Source organism: Microtus ochrogaster, chromosome 4, assembly GCF_000317375.1.
Source record: "Microtus ochrogaster isolate Prairie Vole_2 chromosome 4, MicOch1.0, whole genome shotgun sequence".
In the NCBI taxonomy this organism is placed as follows: domain Eukaryota; kingdom Metazoa; phylum Chordata; class Mammalia; order Rodentia; family Cricetidae; genus Microtus; species Microtus ochrogaster.
The window spans coordinates 27,921,771-27,934,147 of NC_022011.1; positions in this window are offsets into that span (position 1 = coordinate 27,921,771).

Sequence of the window (12,377 nt, forward strand, 5' to 3'; positions counted from 1 at the left end):
TTACATAGAGAAAGTGTCTTACTTAGGGTTTCTATTGCTGTGAAGAGACACCATGACCATGACAACTCTTATAAAGGAAAATATTTAATGGAGGCAACAGCTTACAGTTTCAGAGGTTTAATCCATTATCATCATGGTGGGGAGTGTGGCAACAGGGTTTATGGTAACACACAGGCAGACATGGTACTGTAACATGAAGGCCTGCTTGTTGGGGTTTCTGTCCTGCCTAGTTCCCACAGCCGGTAAGCCCTAAAGAAAATCACACAGAGGTCTACATAAGTTATGAACTGATTGGCCCATTAGCTCAGGCTTCTTATTAACTCTTATAATTTACATTAGCCCATTATTCTAGTTTATGTTAGCCACATGGCTCAGTACCTTTTTCAGTGGGGCAGGTCACATCCTGCTTCTTCAGTGTCTGGGCAGGACTGTGGAGGAAGCTTTCTTCTTCCCAGAATACTCCTGTTCTCATTGCCCCGCCTCTACTTCCTGTCTGGTTGTCCCGCCAATAATTCCTGCCTGGCTACTGGCCAATCGGTGTTTATTTAAAACATAATTGACAGAATACAGAATTGTTCCCCACCATGGTGCTGGAGAAGGAGTTGAGATCCCTCATAGGCAACAGGAAGTGGTCTGTCTTACTGGGTGTGGCTGAACATATATAAGTCCTCAAAGCCCGCTCTAGAGTGACACACTTCCCCCAACAAGACCACACCTCCTAATAGTGCCACAGCCCTTTGCAGGGCCATTTTCCTTCAAACCACTACAGAAAACTTGAGGCTGGGCATCCTGGTCTCTAGAAAACTCTCACTGATTTTAGCTTCTGTTGCCTCTTTCCTGAGACAAACATCTGGTCACGGCTATGGAACAGTAGACTTTTCATAAAAGCAGGTTATTTTAGTTCATATGTTGTTATCGTTGTTGTATAAGAACTCTCTGTGGCCAGGCATGGTGGCTCAGAGGGTTTAGTCCCAGCACATGGGAGGTGGAGGTAGGAAGATTTCTGTGGGTTTGAGACCAGCTGATCTACATTGTAAGACCCCGTGTCAAATAAATAAATAAATAAAATTAACAATAATTTTTAAAAATCCTTGTGTGGTAGCATAGCCGGAGCCTGGGTCCTCTGCATGGACACTCTGGTGTGAGTTTTCACAAGATGGCTGGTGGCTTCCTGATAGGGAGACTCGGTGAATATGGTTTCTTTCCAGAAATCAGGGGTCAGGGAGATGCTGGTCTTGTTGGTATCTGTGGTGGTTTGAATGATCCTGGCTCTCAAAGGCTCATCTATTTGAACACTTAGTCACTAGTGGAACTCTTCGAAAGGATTTAGGAGGTGTGGCCTTGTTGGAGGAAGTGTGTCACTGGGGGCGGGCTTTGAGCTTCCAAAAGCAGTGCCAGGCCAAGTCCTTCTCTGTCTCCACCTGTGGGTCAGGATGTAGCTCTCAGCTACTTCTCCAGCACCACACTTGCTGGGCTCTGTAACATGTCCCCTGCCATGATGATAACAAATTAACTCTCTGAAACTATAAGTGAGCTCCCATTAAATATTTTTTTTTAAATAAGAGTTGCAAAATAAATCAAAAAAAGGGGGGGGGGGAGTGGGAATTTGGATTGGTTTTTTTTTTTTTAAATGTAATAAAAAAAAGAGTTGCTTGGTCATGGTGTCTTTTCTCAGCAACAGAACAGTGACTAAGACATCTAAAATAGTTTTGGTAAAGCTCCCCAGGGTCACTGACATGTGGCAGTCATGAATACAGGCCAGCAGCAGCAGCAGCCTCTGGGGCACAGGAACAGATACAATGCAGGGGCCTCTGGGGCAGGACACCAGCACAGCGACACAGAGACGATCACCTTGCATAGGACAGCATAGGGCTTGCTAACTTGTTCCCCCGGTAGCCTTTCTGCACAGGGCAGTGGGAAGCCTGGAAAGTAATGGTTGTTCCGATAGCAGGGGCTACCTCCTTGGAGCACTCAACACCCAGACCAATGTGACCTTTGTTCTGGTAGTGACAAAAGCCTTAACCCTAGTCAGCTGGCCAGCCCGAGTCTGCTTCTGCCCAGGCATGACCTTCAAAGTCCCATTCCTGAAGGACACCCATAAAACAGAGTCAATCATCTCAGACCCTTGGATGGGCAGGGAGAGGTGGCGGATCTCCTCAAGGGACTTGATTCTCACAGCCTGAAGCAGACGGCCCAGCTGGGTGATAGGGATTCACTCCTTGTCTTTGGCTTTGCTTCGGGAGCCCCATGGTCACAGATGCCATTGTGGAGGTGACACAGACTCCCAGTACCGAGCCCCGGGTCCCCCAGGACCACTCCCTCCCTCCATGACGCACTGGTGCCATCTGGCATTCTTTTTTGTTTTCCTAAGAAAGAAGCAATGGTGATTTTTCTAATGCCACTGTCTCTTCACGATCAGCAGGTGGCACGTGCCTGTTAATTTCTTTTTTTTAAAAAAAAATATTTATTTATTTATTATGTATACAATATTCTGTCTGTGTGTATGCCTGCAGGCCAGAAGAGGGCACCAGATGGTTGTGAGCCACCTTGTGGTTGCTGGGAATTGAACTCAGGACCTTTGGAAGAGCAAGCAATGCTCTTAACCTCTGAGCCATCTCTCCAGCCTCCGCCTGTTAATTTCTTTATTCTTCTCCTCTCTCTCTCTCTCTCTCTCTCTCTCTCTCTCTCTCTCTCTCTCGCCTCTGGGTAGGCAGAGCAGCCAGTAAAATACTTGTTGTGTAATCATGAGGACCTACCTGAGCTTGATCCCCAGAGTTTATGTTAAAACCTTGTCTTGAAAAACATATAATAATAATAATGTCAAGCACAGTGTGCCAACTTCTAAGCCCAATACTGAGGAGGCAGAGACCAGCAGCTCTCTGGGGCTCACTGGTCACCAAGCCTAGCCTTGTTCCGGGGCAGTGAGAGAAGTTGTTTGAATAAGAAGAGGTGGGGCTGGTGAGGTGGCCCAGCAGGTAAAGGTGCTTGCAGGGTAAACATTTTGTCTTCTGTTCAATCCCTGGACCCCACGTAGAGGTTAAGAGAGACTCCGCAAAGCTGTCCTCTGATCTCACATATGTGTGAGTCAGGTTTGCTTTGTGGCTTGAACTCCCCGGGGGGTTAGTGGCATGCAGCCAGGCCGACCTTTACCAGACTCCACGTCTCAAGCATTTGCCTGGCCCATGATCCTGCACCAATTCCTGGAGCTGCTCAGAGAAACATAGGCCCCACCTCGCAGGGTCCAAACCAAGGGCTATCATAGGCAGAGGATCTGTCCTTCTAGCATATTCCCGGGCACCCTTGATGGTCTGAAGACACCATGTGTGAGGATGTGCTGTGTCCATCTTGGCTGCAGGGACAGAGCCCTGTTTCCGTTCATAGAAGCCCCACACACTCATTCAAGACACAATGTTTCTCTTACCATGTTCCTGATCCTTGAGGTCCAGCAAAGGCTTGTGAGGCTGGGCCGGCCCTGCGCTGACCAGGGAGCAGTCCTTGGTCCCTAAATTGACCATCATCCAAACCCCAAACTTCCCCTTCAAACAGTTATGTAAGTGTTCCTTGAGGCCTGGAAACTTCCAGATGGCTTTGAGGCCCACCCCACCAGCTGCTCTGGGGACGTCAGTGCTGGCTACTTCCTGGGGACAAGAACCAGCTGTCAAGGATGATCAAGCAGGCTGAGGGTGGACCTAGCCCAACCCCACAACAGTCTTTGTATCTCCATGGCCCCTTGTGAAAAGTCACAGGGCCAGAGGACAGAGCCAGGGCTATATGACCCCAACATCTGGGCCACAGCCCCTGCCAGATGCCCACCACTCTCAAAGGAAGGTGCGTGGGTGACTCCCGTCCAGATCAAATAATGGGTCTCTTGTCCCCTCCTCTGCCTGAGTACAGTTCTGGGGCCCAAGTCATCATCACCACTGTAACCATGATCCGCAGGCTCCCAGGCCCCGTGGAGACTGTCACCTGGAAAGCTTGCAGAAGTTCCATCTGGGGACATTAGTTATACTGAGGATATGGCTAGGCAGGGGTGGGAGTACTTGGTTAGCATGCATAAGGTCCTGAATTTGATACGTGGCAGTACAAAGTTTAAAAGGGGGTATAACATCCAGAGATGCCTAACGGTAGATCTTTCACAAGCTTTTTCACCATTGCTCTCCATGGATTTTGGGAGGACTCCCCCCCCCCCACCTTTCTCTACTGGGTAGGTGAGGTTTAAAAGCGAGAGCTGAGCTTTCCTGGCCTATAGGCATGAACTTGGCATTAAAATGGCAGTCTTCCCCAGAAGAGGAGAATCAAATCTTTCGAGCTTTATTTTCACTAATGTGCCGAGGATTGACAGCACACCGGTTCCCAAAAGGTGACAAATATTAGCACCCTGGCTCTGAGTTCCAGAGAGTAGGGGTCCTCGGTTTTGAGGGTCTCGTAACTCCTAGACGGAGTCAGTGTATAGATGCCCAAGGCTAGTGGGCAGAGAGCACATGGAACCGTGTGTTAGAACCAACGGAGAGGGCAGAAGACGCCTCTATCTGGGTGGCTCCCTCTTCCTCCTCGCAACTCATGGCAAGTTCTGTCCAGGCGACTGGAAAGAACACCAGGTAAGAACTCCAGGGAGCTCCAGGGAACAGCACCCCCAAGTCAGGAAGACAGGGTGCACTGGCTGACAAGTTAAAGTCATCTGCGAAGAAGAAAGCTCACTTAGAATGTCCCTGTAAGGCTGGGCTATAGGCAAGCCTGTAGGGCATTTTCTTAATTAGTGCTGATGGGGGAGGGGAAGTCCATTGTGGGTGGTGCCATCCCTAGGCTGGTGGTCCTGGGTTCTATAAGAAAGCAGGCTGAGCAAGCCATGGGGAGCAATCAGCACCCCTTCATAGCCTCTGCATCAGCTCCTGCCTCCAGGTTCCTGCCCTGTTTGAATTCCTGTCCTGACTTCCTTCAGTGATGGACTATGATGTGGAAGTGTCAGCCAAAGAAACCCTTTCCTCCCCAACTTGCTTTTGGTCAGGGCTTTCCATCATATCAGCAGTAACCCAAAGTAAGATAGCAGGATAGTGGGGTGTCGCTGTGACAGACCTGACCATGCTGTTTTGGGGAGGACTGTGGAAGGACTTTGGAACTTTGGGCTACAAAAGTCCTTGAGTGTTGAGAGCTCAGTGGGCTGTTCTGTCGGAGCTTGGGAGATGAGAAGGTTGAGACAGTGCAGACAGTTCTTTGAGTTGAACTGTTGGAGAGTGCATCTATAATCCAAGCTCCTATACCAAGGTGGATGTGGAGACAGGAGTCCCCTGAAGCTCACAGACCAGACTAGCTCTGGGCATACACAGCAGTTTTAACCAGAGACTCTGTCTCAGGGTAGAAGGCAAGGGCCATCCACTGAGGTTGTCCTCTTTCTTCCATACTCACAATGTGCTACATATGTGCCTGCACGCATGTGCACACACACACACACACACACACACACACACACACACACACACACAGACAGAGAGAGAGAGAGAGAGAGAGAGAGAGAGAGAGAGAGAGAGAAAGAGAGAAAGAGAGACCAGAAAACCTGGTTCTGGGTTGGAGCGATGGCTCAATAGTTAAGAGTACTTGATGTTCTTACAGAGGATCCAAATTTGGTTCCCAGCACCCACACTGGGTGGCTCATGATCACTCCCGCTCCAGGGGATCTGATGCCCTGCCTGGTAGAGAGGGTCAGAGCTATCTGATGGTCACCATTCAACATGTCAGCACCTTTTTTTTTTTTTAATGAGGAGCCCACATGAGTTGTGAAAATCTGTGTTTTCTTAATCTGGCTAGAGGTTATGCATTTGGCAAACACCCTTATCAGTAACCACACATGAGAAATGGACACTTATGTGCACATAAAAGCTTGAACACAGATGCTCACATCAGCCCTAGTCACTAAAGCCAAGCAGATGCTGCCCAGATGCCTGCCAACAATGACGGTTATGAGCACAGTGTGGACTAACAAGGGAAGGAGATCTGGCACAAGTCACCATATGGATAACCCTCAAAGTCACTGTGGAGTAAGAAGCCAGATGCGACCCAAGTGGTACGATTTATATGACCATCCAGGGCAAGCAATGCTGGGCTCCTGAAGGCCAGCAGAGCCATAAATCAAGTTCGGGATTTTCCTCATGCCCTGGGTTGGTTAATATTGACCATCAGCAGTCTAGGGTTGCCTAGGAGACGACCCCCAGGCTTGTCTAGATTAGGTTGATCAAGCAGGGATTATGCCACGGGGCCAGCTCATCGGCCAGGGCATGGAAAATGGTACTGGCTGGAGGAAGAAGAGAAGGCCACTAGAGTCTGCCAGAATTTGGGGTGTTGGAGAGGGTTAGGGGAGCTGGGAACTTGTGAGTCAGATCTGATCCACCCGAGCTAGATAACCCTATTGGCCACCAGGGTAAGAGAGCTACACCCAGGCTGTAACTGATCCCCAGAGTCAGTTCCTCAGCAAGGACATGGAGAGGGTCACCTGGCCGGCACACATTTGAGGGATTCATTCGTCACCTGCCCTATTCAAGTTCCCATCAGCAGAGCCAGGTCCTGAGGTATGTTTTTGATGATTAATATTGACTAAAACTTTGATAGGACCTAGGACCAGATCGCCTAGGAGATGAGCTTTGGACCGGTCTGTAAGGAGTGTCTGGGCCTCGTTAACTGTGCTGAGAAGACCCAGCCTGAATGTGGGCAACAGCAGCCCATTGGGGGTGGGGTCGGTCATGGCTTGGATACGTAGGAGGTGAGTCGGGCAGCAGCATCCTGTGGGGTGGGGTCCTCAACTGCATCAAAAGGTGAGAGCGAGGCTGGGCGGTGGTGGCGCACGCCTTTAATCCCAGCACTCGGGAGGCAGAGGCAGGCAGATCTCTGTGAGTTCGAGGCCAGCCTGGTCTACAAGAGGTAGTTCCAGGACAGGAACCAAAAGCTAAGGAGAAACCTGTCTTGAAAAATCAAAAAAAAAAAAAAAAATGGTGAGAGCGAGCTGGGCACTGGCCTCTCTCTGCTTCCTGACTGTGGGCACCATGTGACCAGCTGCTTTCTTTTCCTGCTTTCAGGCCTTTCCAGCATGACGAACTGTGTGCTCAAACCATGAGCCAAAACAAACCCTTTTGTCCTGCCTGGTTTTGCATCTTGACTTGACACAGTTAGAGCCATCAAAGAGAAAGGACCCCCAGTTAAGAAAAGGTAAGTGACCAATGGGGGAAGGCTCAGCCCATGGTGGGTGGTGCCATCCCGGGGCTGGTGGCCCTAGGTTCTATAAGAAAGCAGGCTGAAGCCAGGTGGTGGTGGTGGTGGTGAAATGCCTTTTAATCCCAGCACTCGTGAGGCAGAGGCAGGCAGATCTCTGTGAGTTTGAGGTCAGTCTGGTCTAGAGCTAGCTCCAAGACAGGCTCCAAAGCTATAGAGAAACCCTGTCTTGAAAAAACCAAAACCAGAAAAAAGAAAAAAAAAAAAGAAAGTAGGCTGAGCAAGCCATGGGAAGTAAGCCAGGTAAGCCAGTAAGCAGCAATGTCCCTATAGCCATGTGTAGTCTAGGTGGAATAGAACAGGATTCACACAACCTCAGCTTTGAGACGCCAACCTAGAATCATCTTCCTGTAGCTGTCCCCAGCGGCCTTTCCGGGCTTCCCTCTGTCATGGTAGTATACCACAGCTGTGGACTACATTCCCCAGCCTCCTTTGCGATTAGGCCTGAGCGTGTGCATGGTGGTGAACAGCTGATTGCTTTGAGTAGAATCCCTTTTCCTCCCTCTTGCTCTCCAGGACGTATATGTGATTGCAGGAGCCAGAGCCACTACTGTGGATCCAAAGATGAGAGCCATGGTGGAAACATAGCAAGCAACCCTGCCTGGCACCTGTCTTGCTCAAACCAGTTTGTTAGGGCGTCTCTTTGTCGTTCGGACTAACATTGTGCCATAATTCAGACATATGGATTCAGGTGTCTCTGCCTCAATTCCTGTCAGGACCTGTGGAAAGTGCAGGTTGAAGCCACTGCCCAGGGAAGGTTTTCTGCTCATCAGCCCCCTGGGAGCTCATAAGCAACGGGGAAGCTTCACGCTAGCTCAACCCTTCTGTGCCAGAGCTGGTGCTCCAGCAGGACCCCAGTTACCAGGCCACCTCACGCCCTGTGTGGCCTGCCCTCCAGGTCAGTGCTTTGCCGTCTGCCCTGCCTGCCTCATGCCCCCAGGCTGGCCTGGGCCTGCTGTGAACTTCTCTTGCCCTGAACTGTGGGCACCCAAATTCTTGCTGCAGGCTCTGCTTCTGGGAACTCAGATTGCCACCCCATTGAGCTGCCCCTGACTCTTTGGAAGTGTCTAGAATGTTAAGTCCCTGTTCTGAGGTCCATCAAAGCCTGTGCTCAATCCTGACCTTGAGGTAGAGCAATCCAATGACAGCCCAGGCACCTCCCCAACACTTAGCTCACACCGCTCTTCTGCCCTGGCCCTGGCCCCCTCCAGCCCCTGCAGCTGCCAAGATCATGGCCAGGGTGAGCAACTGTGTCCTCAGGTGTACTGCTGGGAACCCCTGGCCCGGTGCCCATTCCTTGCCCAATTCCAGGCCCTTCCATCTTGGTGCTGGCTCAGTCTGCCTGGCTGGCCTGGCTTCCAACTGGGCTGGCGTTGCTTGGTTTGGAGCCCAGGCACTGATCCTGGGCACTGATCCTCATCTGTACTTGCCCCTACGGCTTTGCTTGGCTCTGTCAATCCTGACCTCAGATCACTTGCTTGGCCTCCAGCTCCGACCTCCTTCCTCTTATCATCGTGGTGTCCTGACGGGATAATGGACTTACCAAGGCGGCATAGTACCCAACCCCGAGTTCGGATCTGGAAGAGGCCAGAGCTCAGCCAGCCAGGCTCAGGTCAGTGTGGACTTCCCTGGCCAGCTGGCCTGGCCCTTGGCTGCTCCATGCCAAGTCCAGAGGCACCACTTTCCTCAGAGCCCACAGCAATTGTGGCTGTTGGCACTTGACTCCCAGAGTTCTTGAGGGGTGCAAGGTAGATACCCCATGTTACTGACATCTCCCCAGCCCCCAAAGCCATTTTTCATAAGGGAGAATCTCATTTTTCAGATGAAAAGATTCTTCTAAATTAGACCGACAACTTTTCTCGTACCTTGATTATATGAAGCCCCTCCCCCACCTCAGCCTTTCCAGAGAGTCTCGCATAGCCCAGACTGACCTTGAGCCCACTATACAGCTGTGGATGCCCCTAGTGGACCTGGTCTGGTCCCTTCTCTGAGGTCCATCTGTAACTGTCACTATCCATACCCTTGACCCCACCCTGTGTGTAAAGCGTTTTCAGTTTAGCGCACTGAGAACCGCTGCCCTCTGCCAGTGCTTACGATATGCGAAGCCCAATCTCAGCGGATACCTCAACCCTGTGAGTTGAGCTGGCAACTGTCTCCACCTATGGAGATGGCATGGAGCACGGAGAGGTTAAGCCGTTGTCCCGAGTACGGGCAGCAGGACCCATTTTAGCTCTCTCAGGGAGGACAGAGGTGTCCTGGTGACTCAGTCAGGAATGTCTGTCTTCTGGTGGGTTTTGTTTTTCCAAATGAGAACCAGTTGTTGTTGTTTGGGTTGGGCTGGGTGCTGGTGATCTCTCAGATGAGAAGACAGGGCCTTTCCAGAGCGCATGGAAATGTTTACCCGTGTTTCTCAAATGCGCTCACAGGAAATAAATCATATAGAATAACGTGAGAGAGGCCGGCTGGGTTTAACCCCCCAAACTGCTTCCAGCGCTTTGGAAAACATTTTCCCCCTCTTTTTCTCTCATGTTTTTTTTTTTTATTTCAACATTTTTTTTCCTCTTGTGCAAAGCTTCCTGATGGGTTTGTGAGGCTGTTGACTGTGGCACACGAATCTACTCTGTGCTCACCAGACAGCATCACCCATGGGTAGGGCGCATCTTCCAAATGTCTCACAGGTCCCAGCCTCAGTGTCCACAGTCATCTGTCACCCTTGGCCCCACAACCCTCCCTGACAAAGTTCCTAACCCAGCCTTTCAGGATCAGGGTGTCCCTTGATCTGTGGGGCCCGCCCTGCTTCCCACCTCTCCTCTCTTAAGGAAACTCTGGACAGGTGACTCCCAGGTCCCCATTTTTGGGGACCTTGTGTGACTTCACTGCAAACCATCCCCCAGTGGTGTGAGCCTCCAGCAAACTCCCCATCAACAGATCAGACCATCGAATGGCCCTACCAAACCAGCTGTAAACCTTAGAAGGTTCTGGAACATCAGAGGAGCCTTTGAAACTGTGTCAGTGGCCTAAGGCCTGTGTCACTTTCAGCAGATGGATGCCACTTATTTCAGCTTCTGTGTCCCTGACACATCAAGAGCACACTGCAGGAAGGAAGGGTACTCCATCAAGGGGCTGTCTCCAAGTATGTGCACTCCAAGTGAGAGCCCCCAGGAGAAGTTTTTCCGGGGTTCCCTCTTGCCCACCCAAGGGTACCAATTCCTTCTTCAGTTTCTGCTGAATTCCAGAAGACTAGAAAGATATAGCCCTGTTTGCCCAGAGTAGGCATCAGACATACAGACAGCCAGACAATGGTCTTAATAGCAGGTAGAACTAAAGTATACTGAGGCAGGGGAGAGAGCCTGCCCAGTTCCCACCATGGCAGAGAGGAGCAGGCTGGGGGTCTGGGAGGCAGCACCATGTGGGTTTTCCTGGGGAAGGCAGCCAGGGTGGTCAGATCTCATCCTGATCAGACAACAGTGTGTTTGTGGAAAGGGGCTCACACTGGCCTTGTGGTTGGGAGCCCACTAAAGCTGGGGATGTGGATGCTCGCTCAGACGCCCAATGATTAAGGCCAGTTGGAAGTAGGTGAACAGGAACTGGCACAGCTTTGTCAGGGGAGTCTTCGTCATGGTGGTTTAATTGGTGCCCAGGAAGTCTACATGAGGCTCTGACCTAGTTTGGGAAGCAGACGGGCATTTCTGGGAAGACTGAGGGTGTCAGGGCACACCTAATCCCAGAAAGCTAGAACAGAGATAAGGACAAAAACAACAGTCCAGGGAGGGCCCCAGGTGGGAAGGATTAGCCCAGGTCTGGGAAGACAGCCCACAGAAGGTTCCAGAATACCCTATTCATTGACAGTACCCAACCTTTTCCTGAAGACCAGGAATTCATGGGGTGCACATCTCTCTGTTGGCAGCGTGCAGGAGATCTCTGTAGACCCCCTTACATTTTCTGACTCTGGGGTACCCCCTTTCCTTTAGATTTGAGGAATCTGCCTTACCAGACCTGAAAATGGCAAGATTCTAGCCCCAGAGGGACTGACAGTGGATCCTAGAGACTTGAAGAGGCCCTGCTTGTGGCCCACCACAGTGCATCATGGAACACAGCCTCCTGCTCCTTGTATCCCAAACAAATGTGCCCCAGCAGGCTCACCCCTACCACCTACAGGCTGTGCTAAAACTCTGCTTACGGGCATGCTGGCTTGGTCCTGGGAAGGAGGTGGGGAGGCTGGGGAATGTCACATCCCCCCTCATGACTCATTTGGGGAAGACACTCACATGAGCTGCATCCCCATTCCAAGGAGGCACCAACTCCCCAGCCCAACATGCAGATAGCTCATCTCTCCTTTCAGAAGCTTCTGGAAGCCTTTGTACTTCTGACTCTAATGTGCACCACCAGCAAATAAACACATTAGCGATGGAGGGGTGAGCTCATCAGAGCATGCGCAAAACTAAAGATCAACAAGGTTTCAAGCATTAGGATATTTTTAGACTCGGTGTCGCCCGACCAATTATTTCTTATTTACAAAGAGAGGAATTGGAAATTGGAACTCATCAGTAGATAGACATGGCTGCCCCTGGCTCCATCAGTGAGCACACTGATAGTAGGTACTAGGATAAACCTGCACTGTGTTGCCTCATAAGGTGCCCTAGGAGGATACCATGACATTCTGTGCTAGCCTTGTCCAATTGCCTAACTCAAGCTCAGCTTGAAGGCTGGTTGTGATGGCACACACCTTTAATCCCAGCACTCAGAAGGCAGAGGCAGACGGATCTCTGTGAGATTGAGACCAGCCTGGTCTACGTAGTGAGTTCCAGAACAGCCAGGGCTACACAGAAAAACAAACAACAACAATAATAATAAAAAGCTCAGCTTGATACATCTTGATCTGAAGGCACACTGCAGAATGCCTCCTCCAAACTCTCAGAAAAGCTCAGTATCCCAAAAGCCAGAGGAGGGATGGTAGGCTAGCAAGATGTCTCAGGGGTAAGACTTGAGTCCGATTTCCAGGACCTGTGTGAGGCATGAGAGAGCTGAATGACTTCCAAAAAGTTCCCCCTAACCTCTACAAGCATGCCCACAGACACTTGCACGTGCATGTGAGTGTAAAAGCATTCAGTGAAACTCAT